Here is a 12,352-nt window from a genome sequence, read left to right as displayed (position 1 = left end):
GAACACGGGGGGGTGTGACACAGTGACAGAACACGGGGGGGTGACAGTGACAGAACACGGGGAGATGACACAGTGACAGAACACGGGGAGGTGACACAGTGACAGAACACGGGGGGTGTGACATAGTGACAGAACACGGGGGGTGTGACATAGTGACAGAACACGGGGGGGGGTGACAGTGACAGAACACGGGGGGGGTGACACAGTGACAGAACACGGGGGGGTGACATGGTGACAGAACACGGGGGGGTGGCATAGTGACAGAACACAGGGGGGTGACATAGTGACAGAACACGGGGGGGTGACATAGTGACAGAACACAGGGTGGGGGGGGTGACAGTGACAGAACACGGGGGGGGGGGGTGACACAGTGACAGAACACGGGGGGGGTGACATGGTGACAGAACACGGGGGGGTGACATAGTGACAGAACACGGGGGTGACACAGTGACAGAACACAGGGGGGGTGACATAGTGACAGAACACGGGGGGGGGGGGGTGACATAGTGACAGAACACGGGGGGGGGGGGTGACAGTGATAGAACACGGGGGGGTGACACAGTGACAGAACATGGGGGGGGGGGGTGACATGGTGACAGAACACGGGAGGGGTTGGTACAGCGAGAGCTAAAGATCTCTCCCCCAAACCTAAAACAGTCTGACGCCACTGCCCACACACACACACACACACACACACACTTTCTTTCACTTTTCCCAATAACTTACTGATCTGGCTGGCAGTGGCAGGAAGAATGGATCTGTAGCAGTCTGGCTCTTGTCCCGTGTAGCCCCGCCCCCTAAGGGCCCGTGTAGCCCCGCCCCCTCATCGGCGCGTAGCCCCGCCCCCTTTTCGGCTGAACACAGCCGTTGTCACTGGGGACTCTGGAGGAGGCTGCTACAACGCAGCAGCAGGAGCAGCAGGGGAGAGAGGCGCTGCTGGCAGCTAGGAGGTACTGCAGTGCAGAGCAATGACAAGCAGCTCAGTCGGTCGGGTCGCTTGTCATTGCTCGCTGGTGGGTGGCAGTGCGGACAGGATCGGTTTGCGGGCCACATCTGGCCCGCGGGCCGTATTTTGCCCACCCCTAGGCTAGAGCAATCAAAAACAAGATAAAGACTGGCTCACTTACTAACCTGAAACTATAGAACAATAGAGAAGAAGGGCTATATTTAGTAAAGGTCGATTTTGTGTTTTCCACCGACTTTTGGTCAACTTCTTTGATTTTGCATGTTGGAGATTTACCAAAGGTAAAATGAGGACAAAATCGACCAAACAAAATAGATTTTTATAAATATGGTATTTTTTCCCCTGAACACAGTCGATTTTGCCCGATTTTAAATGTAATTTTGGTTGATTTTTAGAAAATATACCCCAAAGAAACTAGCACTTTTAGAATAGGAGAGTGATGTCATCAGGGAGTCAGACAAGAATAGGAGAGTGATGTCATCACGGAGTCAGACAAGAATAGGAGAGTGATGTCATCAGGGAGTCAGATAAGAATAGGAGAGTGATGTCATCAGGAAGTCAGACAAGAATAGGAGAGTGATGTCATCAGGGAGTCAGACAAGAATAGGAGAGTGATGTCATCAGGGAGTCAGATAAGAATAGGAGAGTGATGTCATCAGGGAGTCAGATAAGAATAGGAGAGTGATGTCATCAGGGTGTCAGATAAGAATAGGAGAGTGATGTCATCAGGGAGTCAGATAAGAATAGGAGAGTGATGTCATCAGGGAGTCAGACAAGAATAGGAGAGTGATGTCATCAGGGAGTCAGATAAGAATAGAAGAGTGATGTCATCAGGGAGTCAGATAAGAATAGGAGAGTGATGTCATCAGGGAGTCAGATAAGAATAGGAGAGTGATGTCATCAGGAAGTCAGACAAGAATAGGAGAGTGATGTCATCAGGGAGTCAGACAAGAATAGGAGAGTGATGTCATCAGGGATTCAGATAAGAATAGGAGAGTGATGTCATCAGGGAGTCAGATAAGAATAGGAGAGCGATGTCATCAGATAGACAAGGCAGAATTGGGAGAGTGACTTCATCAGGGCCACAGGGAAAGTAGGAGATTTAAATAATCAGGGAGCAGAGACAGAATGGGGAAGAAAGTGATATAATCATGTAGACAAGGCAGAATGGGGGGGGGGTGTAATCAGGGAGACATGGTGTAATGGGGGAGTGATGTGATCAGGGAGACAAGTTTGAATGGCGTGAGTGATGTTTTCAGAGACAAGGCAGAATGGGAGGGAGTGATGTAATCAGGGAGACAGGGTGTAATAGGGGAGTGATGTAATCAGGGAGACAGGGTGGAATGGCGGTAGTGATGTTTTCAGAGACAGGGCAGAATTCAGTGGGAGAGCAATGTCATCAGGCAGATGGGGCAGAATAGGGGAGAGTGTATCATCTGGAAGCAGGGACAGATTGGTGGAGAGAGTGATGTAATTAGGGAGACAGGGCAGAATGGGGGGGGGTGATGTAATCAGGGAAACAGGACAGAATAGGGGGGAGTGTGATGTAAGTGATGTATCCAGGGAGACAGGGCAGAAGGGGGGGGGGGGGGGAGTGATGTATCCAGGGAGACAGGGCAGAATACGGGGGAGTGTATCATCTGGAAGCAGGGACAGATTGGTGGAGAGAGTGATGTAATCAGGGAGGCAGGGCAGAATGGGGGGTTGGAGTGATGTATCAAGGGAGACAGGGCTAAAGGGGGGGGGGGGGGGGCGGGAGTGATGTATCCAGGGAGACAGGGCAGAATGGGGGGGGGAGTGATGTATCCAGGGAGACAGGACAGAATGGGGGTGGGGGGGGGGGGAGAGAAGTGATGTATCCAGGGAGACTGGGCAGAATAGGGGGGAGTGTGATGTTATCAGGGAGACAGGGCAGAATAGAGAGGGAGTGATCTTATCAAGGAGACAGGGCAGAATGGAGGGGGGGGGGGAGGAGTGATGTATCCAGGGAGACAGGGCAGAATTGGGGGGGGGGGGGGGGGGAGTGATGTGTTATCAGGGAGACAGGGCAGAATAAGGGGGAGAGTGATCTAAACATGGAGTCAGGGCAGAATGGGGGGATGTGATGTAAACAGGGAGACAGGGCAGAATGGTGGGGGGGGGGGAGTGATGTAAACAGGGAGACAGGGCAGGATAGGGGGGGGGATAGTGATGTAAACATGGAGACAGGGCAGAATATAGGGGAGAGTGATGTAAACAGGGAGACAGGGCACAATGGGGGGATGGGAGAGATGTCATCAGGCAGATATGTTGGCAGGGAGACAGGGCAGAATAGAGGGGGAGTGATGTTATCAGGGAGACAGGGCAGAATAGAGGGGGAGTGATGTTATCAGGGAGACAGGGCAGAATGGAGGGGGAGTGATGTTATCAGGGAGACAGGGCAGAATAGAGGGGGAGTGATGTAAACATGGAGACAGGGCAGAATGGGGGGAGGGGAGTGATGTATCCAGGGAGACAGGGCAGAAGGGGGGGGGGGGGGGGTGATGCATCCAGGGAGACAGGGCAGAGTACGGGGGTGTGTATCATCTGGAAGCAGGGACAGATTGGTGGAGAGAGTGATGTAATCAGGGAGGCAGGGCAGAATGGGGGGGGGGGTGATGTATCCAGGGAGACAGGGCAGAAGGGGGGGGGGGGGGGGGGCGGGAGTGATGCATCCAGGGAGACAGGGCAGAATGGGGGGGGGGGGGGGAGTGATGCATCCAGGGAGACAGGGCAGAATGGGGGGGGGGGGGTGATGTATCCAGGGAGACAGGGCAGAATAGGGGGGAGTGTGCTGTAACTTATCAGGGAGACAGGGCAGAATGGGGGGGGGTTAGTGTTGTATCCAGGGAGACAGGGCAGAATAGAGGGGGAGTGATGTTATTAGGGAGACAGGGCAGAATGGAGGGGGAGTGATCTTATCAAGGAGACAGGGCAGAATGGGGAGGGGGGGGAGTGATGTATCCAGGGAGACAGGGCAGAATGGGGGGGGGGGGGAGTGATGTTATCAGGGAGACAGGGCAGAATGGGGGGGGGAGAGTGATGTAAACATGGAGACAGGGCAGAATGGGGGATGTGATGTAAACAGGGAGACAGGGCAGAATATAGGGGAGAGTGATGTAGACAGGGAGACAGGGCACAATGGGGGGATGGGAGAGATGTCATCAGGCAGATATGTTAGCAGGGAGACAGGGCAGAATAGAGGGGGAGTGATGCATACTTGCCTACTCTCCCGGAATGGCCGGGAGGCTCCCGAAAATCGGGTGACCCTCCCGGCCCCACGGAAGAGCAGACAAGTCTCCCGGTTTTTAACTTGCCCCCTGCCCAGCCGCCCACTTTGAGAGTAAAGTGGGCGGTCCGGACAGTAGATGACGCGATTCTTGTTGAATCGCGTCATCATAGTCACGCCCCCTGCTATAAAATGCCGGTTATAGCGGCATTACCGAGCGGGGGGGCGTGGCTCAATGGTGTAACCCCGCCCTCTGTCCGCCTCTGTCCCTCCTCCGTAACGCCCCGTTCCGCCTCCTCCGCCCCCTCCACTCGTCATTTTCCTCCATTGAGCCGTCCTGGCAGCTCTCTCCCGGAGAGAGCTGCGAAAAAGTAGGTAAGTATGGAGTGATGTTATCAGGGAGACAGGGCAGAATAGGGGGGGGGGGGGGGGGAGTGATGTAAACATGGAGACAGGGCAGAATATAGGGGAGAGTGATGTAAACAGGGAGACAGGGCACAATGGGGGGATGGGAGAGATGTCATCAGGCAGATATGTTAGCAGGGAGACAGGGCAGAATAGAGGGGGAGTGATGTTATCAGGGAGACAGGGCAGAATAGAGGGGGAGTGATGTTATCAGGGAGACAGGGCAGAATGGAGGGGGAGTGATGTTATCAGGGAGACAGGGCAGAATAGAGGGGGAGTGATGTTAATAGGGAGACAGGGCAGAATGGGGGGGATGTGATGTAAACAGGGAGACAGGGCAGAATGGGGGGGGGGGGGGGTGATGTATCCAGGGAGACAGGGCAGAATGGTGGGGGGGAGTGATGCTATCAGGGAGACAGGGCAGAATAGGGGAGACAGTGATGTAAACATGGAGACAGGGCAGAATGGGGGGGGGGGGGAGTGATGTAAACAGGGAGACAGGGCAGAATATAGGGGAGAGTGATGTAAACAGGGAGACAGGGCAGAATGGGGGGATGGGAGAGATGTCATCAGGCAGATATGTTAGCAGGGAGACAGGACAGATTGGGGGGGAGAGAGATATAACCAGGGAGACAGGGCAGAATGGGGGGAGTGATGTAATCAGGGAGACAGGGCAGAATGGGGGGAGTGATGTAATCAGGGAGACAGGGCAGAATGGGGGGAGTGATGTAATCAGGGAGACAGGGCAGAATGGGGGGAGTGATGTAATCAGGGAGAAAGGGCAGAATATAGGGGAGAGTAATGTAATCAGGGAGAAAGGGCAGAATATAGGGGAGAGTGATGTAATCAGGGAGAAAGGGCAGTATTGTGAGGCAGGGGAGACTGTGATGGAGAAGAATAGGAGAGACGTCCTCAGGAGTTGATGTAATATTTATTAGTTCTGAAGTAAGAGTGGAAACAACAAAGGCTGTATCACACTGGCGAGTCTATAGTGGGTGCAAGGTGTGCAGCGTACCAGTGACGTGCGGTGGGGTGAGTCATACGAACGTTTGCACCAAAATTTTTACTGTATAAAGTATATTAAAAATACAAAGAATATGTTAGAAATATTTTCTTTGTATTATTCTAATAATTGTTATAGTCAAAACTCTGGAGTAGAAAGTCTACGGCAGGTGAGGCAGTGCCTCAAAAGATGGCGATACCCTTGGGGACAAAAACCCGGCGGACGGGTTTTAGTACATATGAAAAAGGGGTTTTACCGCATTTTCCCTTTGCTACATCCCGTCCCGAGTGATTATATGGCTGCAGCCAGGCTAATTTGTTTTATAAAATGTTCTTTCTATTATCCTGATTGCTCTGTGCAGTAGAGTAAATCTGCCTCTGGTTTAGGACTTGTAGTCCAGACTGTTACCATATGTGAGGGCAGCGGTGCGTGATAAGTGACTAATACAATGTACAAGCATGAAAGCATCAACATCTTCTGCACTCTCAGCTGTGCTGTGACTGTCACGCTGCACTCTAATACATGTACAGTCAGAAGCTGCTCTCTCATAGACAGGCCCCCAGCTGCACTGTGACTGTCACGCTGCGCTCTAATACATGTACAGTCAGAAATTGCTCTCTCACACACACGCCCCCAGCTGCACTGTGACTGTCACGCTGCGCTCTAATACATGTACAGTCAGAAATTGCTCTCTCACACACACGCCCCCAGCTGTACTGTGACTGTCACGCTGCGCTCTAATACATGTACAGTCAGAAATTGCTCTCTCACACACACGCCCCCAGCTGTACTGTGACTGTCAGGCTGCACTCTAATACATGTACAGTCAGAAATTGCTCTCTCACACACACGCCCCCAGCTGTACTGTGACCATAGGCGTGCGCAGACACTGACAGGCGGGTGCTGCTCCGGACTTCCCCCCCTCCACGGCATTTTAGTGTTCTCTCACCTCCCCTGTCCTGGATATAGACTGCTTACCTGGGCGGCCCCAGGCCCCAGTGGTCGACCTAGACATTGTCGACCTAGTTACTGTCGACTTTCAATCCGGATCCCGTTAAGAAAGAGTGCATTTAGTTAGGGGTTTATAGTACAATTACCCTGTGATATACATCCAGTTCTTACTGTGTACTGTTATATCTATTGTTATATAGCTGTGTAAGCTAGTCCAGTGCAGTATTATTGTTAGTAATAACCTCTGCATTGTACAAACTGTGACTTTCTGTGTGTGCATTTGATAGCTGAGTGGTGTCCATTTCGTGTGTTTCACTCAACCTGCTATCCCTATATTCCATAACCTGAGGGGGCTTGGTGCGTCAGGTGTTATCTAATAATAAGAATTTACTTACCGATAATTCTATTTCTCATAGTCCGTAGTGGATGCTGGGGACTCCGAAAGGACCATGGGGAATAGCGGCTCCGCAGGAGACTGGGCACAAAAGTAAAAGCTTTAGAACTACCTGGTGTGCACTGGCTCCTCCCCCTATGACCCTCCTCCAAGCCTCAGTTAGGATACTGTGCCCGGACGAGCGTACACAATAAGGAAGGATTTTGAATCCCGGGTAAGACTCATACCAGCCACACCAATCACACCGTACAACTTGTGATTTGAACCCAGTTAACAGCATGATAACAGAGGAGCCTCTGAAAAGATGGCTCACAACAATAATAACCCGATTTTTGTAACAATAACTATGTACGAGTATTGCAGACAATCCGCACTTGGGATGGGCGCCCAGCATCCACTACGGACTATGAGAAATAGAATTATCGGTAAGTAAATTCTTATTTTCTCTAACGTCCTAGTGGATGCTGGGGACTCCGAAAGGACCATGGGGATTATACCAAAGCTCCCAAACGGGCGGGAGAGTGCGGATGACTCTGCAGCACCGAATGAGAGAACTCCAGGTCCTCCTCAGCCAGGGTATCAAATTTGTAGAATTTAGCAAACGTGTTTGCCCCTGACCAAGTAGCTGCTCGGCAAAGTTGTAAAGCCGAGACCCCTCGGGCAGCCGCCCAAGATGAGCCCACTTTCCTTGTGGAATGGGCTTTTACAGATTTTGGCTGTGGCAGGCCTGCCACAGAATGTGCAAGCTGAATTGTACTACAAATCCAACGAGCAATAGTCTGCTTAGAAGCAGGAGCACCCAGCTTGTTGGGTGCATACAGGATAAACAGCGAGTCAGATTTTCTGACTCCAGCCGTCCTGGAAACATATATTTTCAGGGCCCTGACTACGTCCAGTAACTTGGAATCCTCCAAGTCCCTAGTAGCCGCAGGCACCACAATAGGCTGGTTTAAGTGAAATGCTGAAACCACCTTAGGGAGAAATTGAGGACGAGTCCTCAATTCTGCCCTGTCCGTATGAAAAATTAGGTAAGGGCTTTTATAGGATAAAGCCGCCAATTCTGAAACACGCCTGGCTGAAGCCAGGGCTAACAGCATTACCACTTTCCATGTGAGATATTTTAAGTCCACAGTGGTGAGTGGTTCAAACCAATGTGATTTTAGGAACCCCAAAACTACATTGAGATCCCAAGGTGCCACTGGAGGCACAAAAGGAGGCTGTATATGCAGTACTCCCTTGACAAACGTCTGAACTTCAGGAGCTGAAGCTAGTTCTTTTTGGAAGAATATTGACAGGGCCGAAATTTGAACCTTAATGGACCCTAATTTTAGGCCCATAGACAGTCCTGTTTGCAGGAAATGCAGGAAACGACCCAGTTGAAATTCCTCTGTAGGGGCCTTCCTGGCCTCACACCACGCAACATATTTACGCCAAATACGGTGATAATGTTGCACAGTTACATCCTTCCTGGCTTTTGATCAGGGTAGGGATGACTTCATCCGGAATGCCTTTTTCCTTCAGGATCCGGCGTTCAACCGCCATGCCGTCAAACGCAGCCGCGGTAAGTCTTGGAACAGACATGGTCCCTGCTGGAGCAGGTCCTTTCTTAGAGGTAGAGGCCACGGGTCTTCCGTGAGCATCTCTTGAAGTTCCGGGTACCAAGTCCTTCTTGGCCAATCCGGAGCTACGAGTATAGTCCTTACTCCTCTCCTTCTTATGATTCTCAGTACCTTGGGTATGAGAGGCAGAGGAGGGAACACATACACTGACTGGTACACCCACGGTGTTACCAGAGCGTCCACAGCTATTGCCTGAGGGTCCCTTGAACTGGCGCAATATCTGTCCAGTTTTTTGTTGAGGCGGGACGCCATCATGTCCACCTTTGGTTTTTCCCAACGGTTCACAATCATGTGGAAGACTTCTGGGTGAAGTCCCCACTCCCCCGGGTGGAGGTCGTGTCTGCTGAGGAAGTCTGCTTCCCAGTTGTCCACTCCCGGAATGAACACTGCTGACAGTGCTATCACATGATTTTCCGCCCAGCGAAGAATCCTTGCAACTTCCGTCATTGCCCTCCTGCTTCTTGTGCCGCCCTGTCTGTTTACGTGGGCGACTGCCGTGATGTTGTCCGACTGGATCAACACTGGCTGACCCTGAAGCAGAGGCCTTGCCTGACTTAGGGCATTGTAAATGGCCCTTAGTTCCAGGATATTTATGTGAAGTGACGTTTCCATGCTTGACCACAAGCCCTGGAAATTTCTTCCCTGTGTGACTGCTCCCCAGCCTCTCAGGCTGGCATCCGTGGTCACCAGGACCCAGTCCTGAATGCCGAATCTGCGGCCCTCTAGAAGATGAGCACTCTGTAACCACCACAGGAGAGACACCCTTGTCCTTGGAGACAGGGTTATCCGCTGATGCATTTGAAGATGCGATCCGGACCATTTGTCCAGCAGATCCCACTGAAAAGTTCTCGCGTGGAATCTGCCAAATGGAATCGCTTCGTAAGAAGCCACCATTTTTCCCAGGACCCTTGTGCATTGATGCACTGACACTTGGCCTGGTTTTAGGAGGTTCCTGACTAGGTCGGATAACTCCCTGGCTTTCTCCTCCGGGAGAAACACCTTTTTCTGTACTGTGTCCAGAATCATCCCTAGGAACAGCAGACGTGTCGTCGGAATCAGCTGCGATTTTGGAATATTTAGAATCCATCCGTGCTGTCGTAGTACTACTTGAGATAGTGCTACTCCGACCTCTAACTGTTCTCTGGACCTTGCCCTTATCAGGAGATCGTCCAAGTAAGGGATAATTAAGACGCCTTTTCTTCGAAGAAGAATCATCATTTCGGCCATTACCTTGGTAAAGACCCGGGGTGCCGTGGACAATCCAAACGGCAGCGTCTGAAACTGATAGTGACAGTTCTGTACCACAAACCTGAGGTACCCTTGGTGAGAAGGGCAAATTGGGACATGGAGGTAAGCATTCTTGATGTCCAGAGACACCATATAGTCCCCTTCTTCCAGGTTCGCTATGTAAGTGTTCAAGGATTTCAGATTTAAAATGGGTCTCACCGAGCCGTCCGGCTTCGGTACCACAAACAGCGTGGAATAATACCCCTTTCCCTGTTGTAGGAGGGGTACCTTGATTATCACCTGCTGGGAATACAGCTTGTGAATGGCTTCCAATACCGCCTCCCTGTCGGGGGGAGACGTTGGTAAAGCAGACTTCAGGAACCGGCGAGGGGGAGACGTCTCGAATTCCAATTTGTACCCCTGAGATACTGCCTGCAGGATCCAGGGGTCCACTTGCGAGTGAGCCCACTGCGCGCTGAAATTCTTGAGACGGGCCCCCACCGTGCCTGAGTCCGCTTGTAAGGCCCCAGCGTCATGCTGAGGACTTGGCAGAAGCGGGGGAGGGCTTCTGTTCGTGGGAAGAGGCTGTCTGCTGCAGTCTTTTTCCCCTTCCTCTGCCCCGGGGCAGATATGAGTGGCCTTTTGCCCGCTTGCCCTTATGGGGACGAAAGGACTGAGCCTGAAAAGACGGTATCTTTTTCTGCTGAGAGGTGACCTGGGGTAAAAAGGTGGATTTCCCAGCCGTTGCCGTGGCCACCAGGTCCGATAGACCGACCCCAAATAATTCCTCCCCTTTATACGGCAATACTTCCATATGCCGTTTGGAATCCGCATCACCTGACCACTGTCGCGTCCATAACCCTCTTCTGGCAGAAATGGACATCGCACTTACTCTTGATGCCAGAGTGCAAATATCCCTCTGTGCATCACGCATATATAGAAATGCATCCTTTAAATGCTCTATAGTCAATAATATATTGTCCCTGTCCAGGGTATCAATATTTTCAGTCAGGGAATCCGACCAAGCCACCCCAGCACTGCACATCCAGGCTGAGGCGATTGCTGGTCGCAGTATAATACCAGTATGTGTGTATATACTTTTTAGGATATTTTCCAGCTTCCTATCAGCTGGTTCCTTGAGGGCAGCCGTATCAGGAGACGGTAACGCCACTTGTTTTGATAAGCGTGTAAGCGCCTTATCTACCCTAGGGGGTGTTTCCCAACGTGCCCTAACCTCTGGCGGGAAAGGGTATAATGCCAATAATTTTTTAGAAATTAGCAGTTTTTTATCGGGGGAAACCCACGCTTCATCACACACCTCATTTAATTCATCTGATTCAGGAAAAACTACGGGTAGTTTTTTCACACCCCACATAATACCCTTTTTTGTGGTACTTGTAGTATCAGAAATGTTCAAAACCTCCTTCATTGCCGTGATCATGTAACGTGTGGCCCTACTGGAAAATACGTTTGTTTCCTCACCGTCGACACTGGAGTCAGTGTCCGTGTCAGTGTCTGTATCGACCTGAGGTAACGGGCGTTTTATAGCCCCTGACGGTGTTTGAGACGCCTGTACAGGTATTAACTGATTTGCCGGCTGTCTCATGTCGTCAACAGTCTTTTGTAAAGTGCTGACACTATCACGTAATTCTTTCCATAAGACCATCCAGTCAGGTGTCGACTCCCTAGGGGGTGACATCACTAACACAGGCAATTGCTCCGCCTCCACACCATTTTCCTCCTCATACATGTCGACACAACGTACCGACACACAGCACACACACAGGGAATGCTCTGATAGAGGACAGGACCCCACTAGCCCTTTGGGGAGACAGAGGGAGAGTTTGCCTGCACACACCAGAGCGCTATATATATATAGGGATAACCTTATATAAGTGTTTTTCCCTGATATAGCTGCTGTATATATTTATCTGCCAAATTAGTGCCCCCCCCTCTCTTGTTTTACCCTGTTTCTGTAGTGCAGGACTGCAGGGGAGAGTCAGGGAGCCTTCCTCCAACGGAGCTGTGAGGAAAAAATGGCGCCAGTGTGCTGAGGAGATAGGCTCCGCCCCCTTCTCGGCGGCCTTTCTCCCGCTTTTTTATGGAAAAATTGGCAGGGGTTAAATGCATCCATATAGCCCAGGAGCTATATGTGATGTATTTTTTGCCAAAAAAGGTATTTTTATTGCGTCTCAGGGCGCCCCCCCCAGCGCCCTGCACCCTCAGTGACCGGAGTGTGAAGTGTGCTGAGAGCAATGGCGCACAGCTGCGGTGCTGTGCGCTACCTTATTGAAGACAGGACGTCTTCTGCCGCCGATTTTCCAGACCTCTTCATTCTTCTGGCTCTGTAAGGGGGCCGGCGGCGCGGCTCTGGGACCCATCCATGGCTGGGCCTGTGATCGTCCCTCTGGAGCTAATGTCCAGTAGCCTAAGAAGCCCAATCCACTCTGCACGCAGGTGAGTTCGCTTCTTCTCCCCTTAGTCCCTCGGTGCAGTGAGCCTGTTGCCAGCAGGTCTCACTGAAAATAAAAAACCTACTTTA

At 51.4% G+C, this 12,352-nt stretch overlaps 1 protein-coding gene across 6 annotated transcripts in view; it reads left to right on the top strand.

Moving 5' to 3' along the window:
* UBE2U (ubiquitin conjugating enzyme E2 U) overlaps nucleotides 1-12,352 on the top strand; it is a 90,127-nt gene that overhangs the window by 4,584 nt on the left and 73,191 nt on the right. The window contains exon 1 of one of the 6 annotated variants that reach the window (XM_063939180.1): nucleotides 863-950. The exons of 4 other annotated variants lie outside the window; for them this stretch is intronic. The gene's annotated coding sequence lies outside the window, so the exon portion shown is untranslated. Of the gene's footprint in view, nucleotides 1-862; nucleotides 951-5,492; nucleotides 5,649-12,352 lie in introns of those variants that run through there. One more of the 6 variants, XM_063939181.1, reaches the window with a different exon arrangement.

This window comes from Pseudophryne corroboree, chromosome 9 (assembly GCF_028390025.1).
Source record: "Pseudophryne corroboree isolate aPseCor3 chromosome 9, aPseCor3.hap2, whole genome shotgun sequence".
NCBI lineage: Eukaryota > Metazoa > Chordata > Amphibia > Anura > Myobatrachidae > Pseudophryne > Pseudophryne corroboree.
This window is presented reverse-complemented; position numbering and strand designations above follow the sequence as displayed.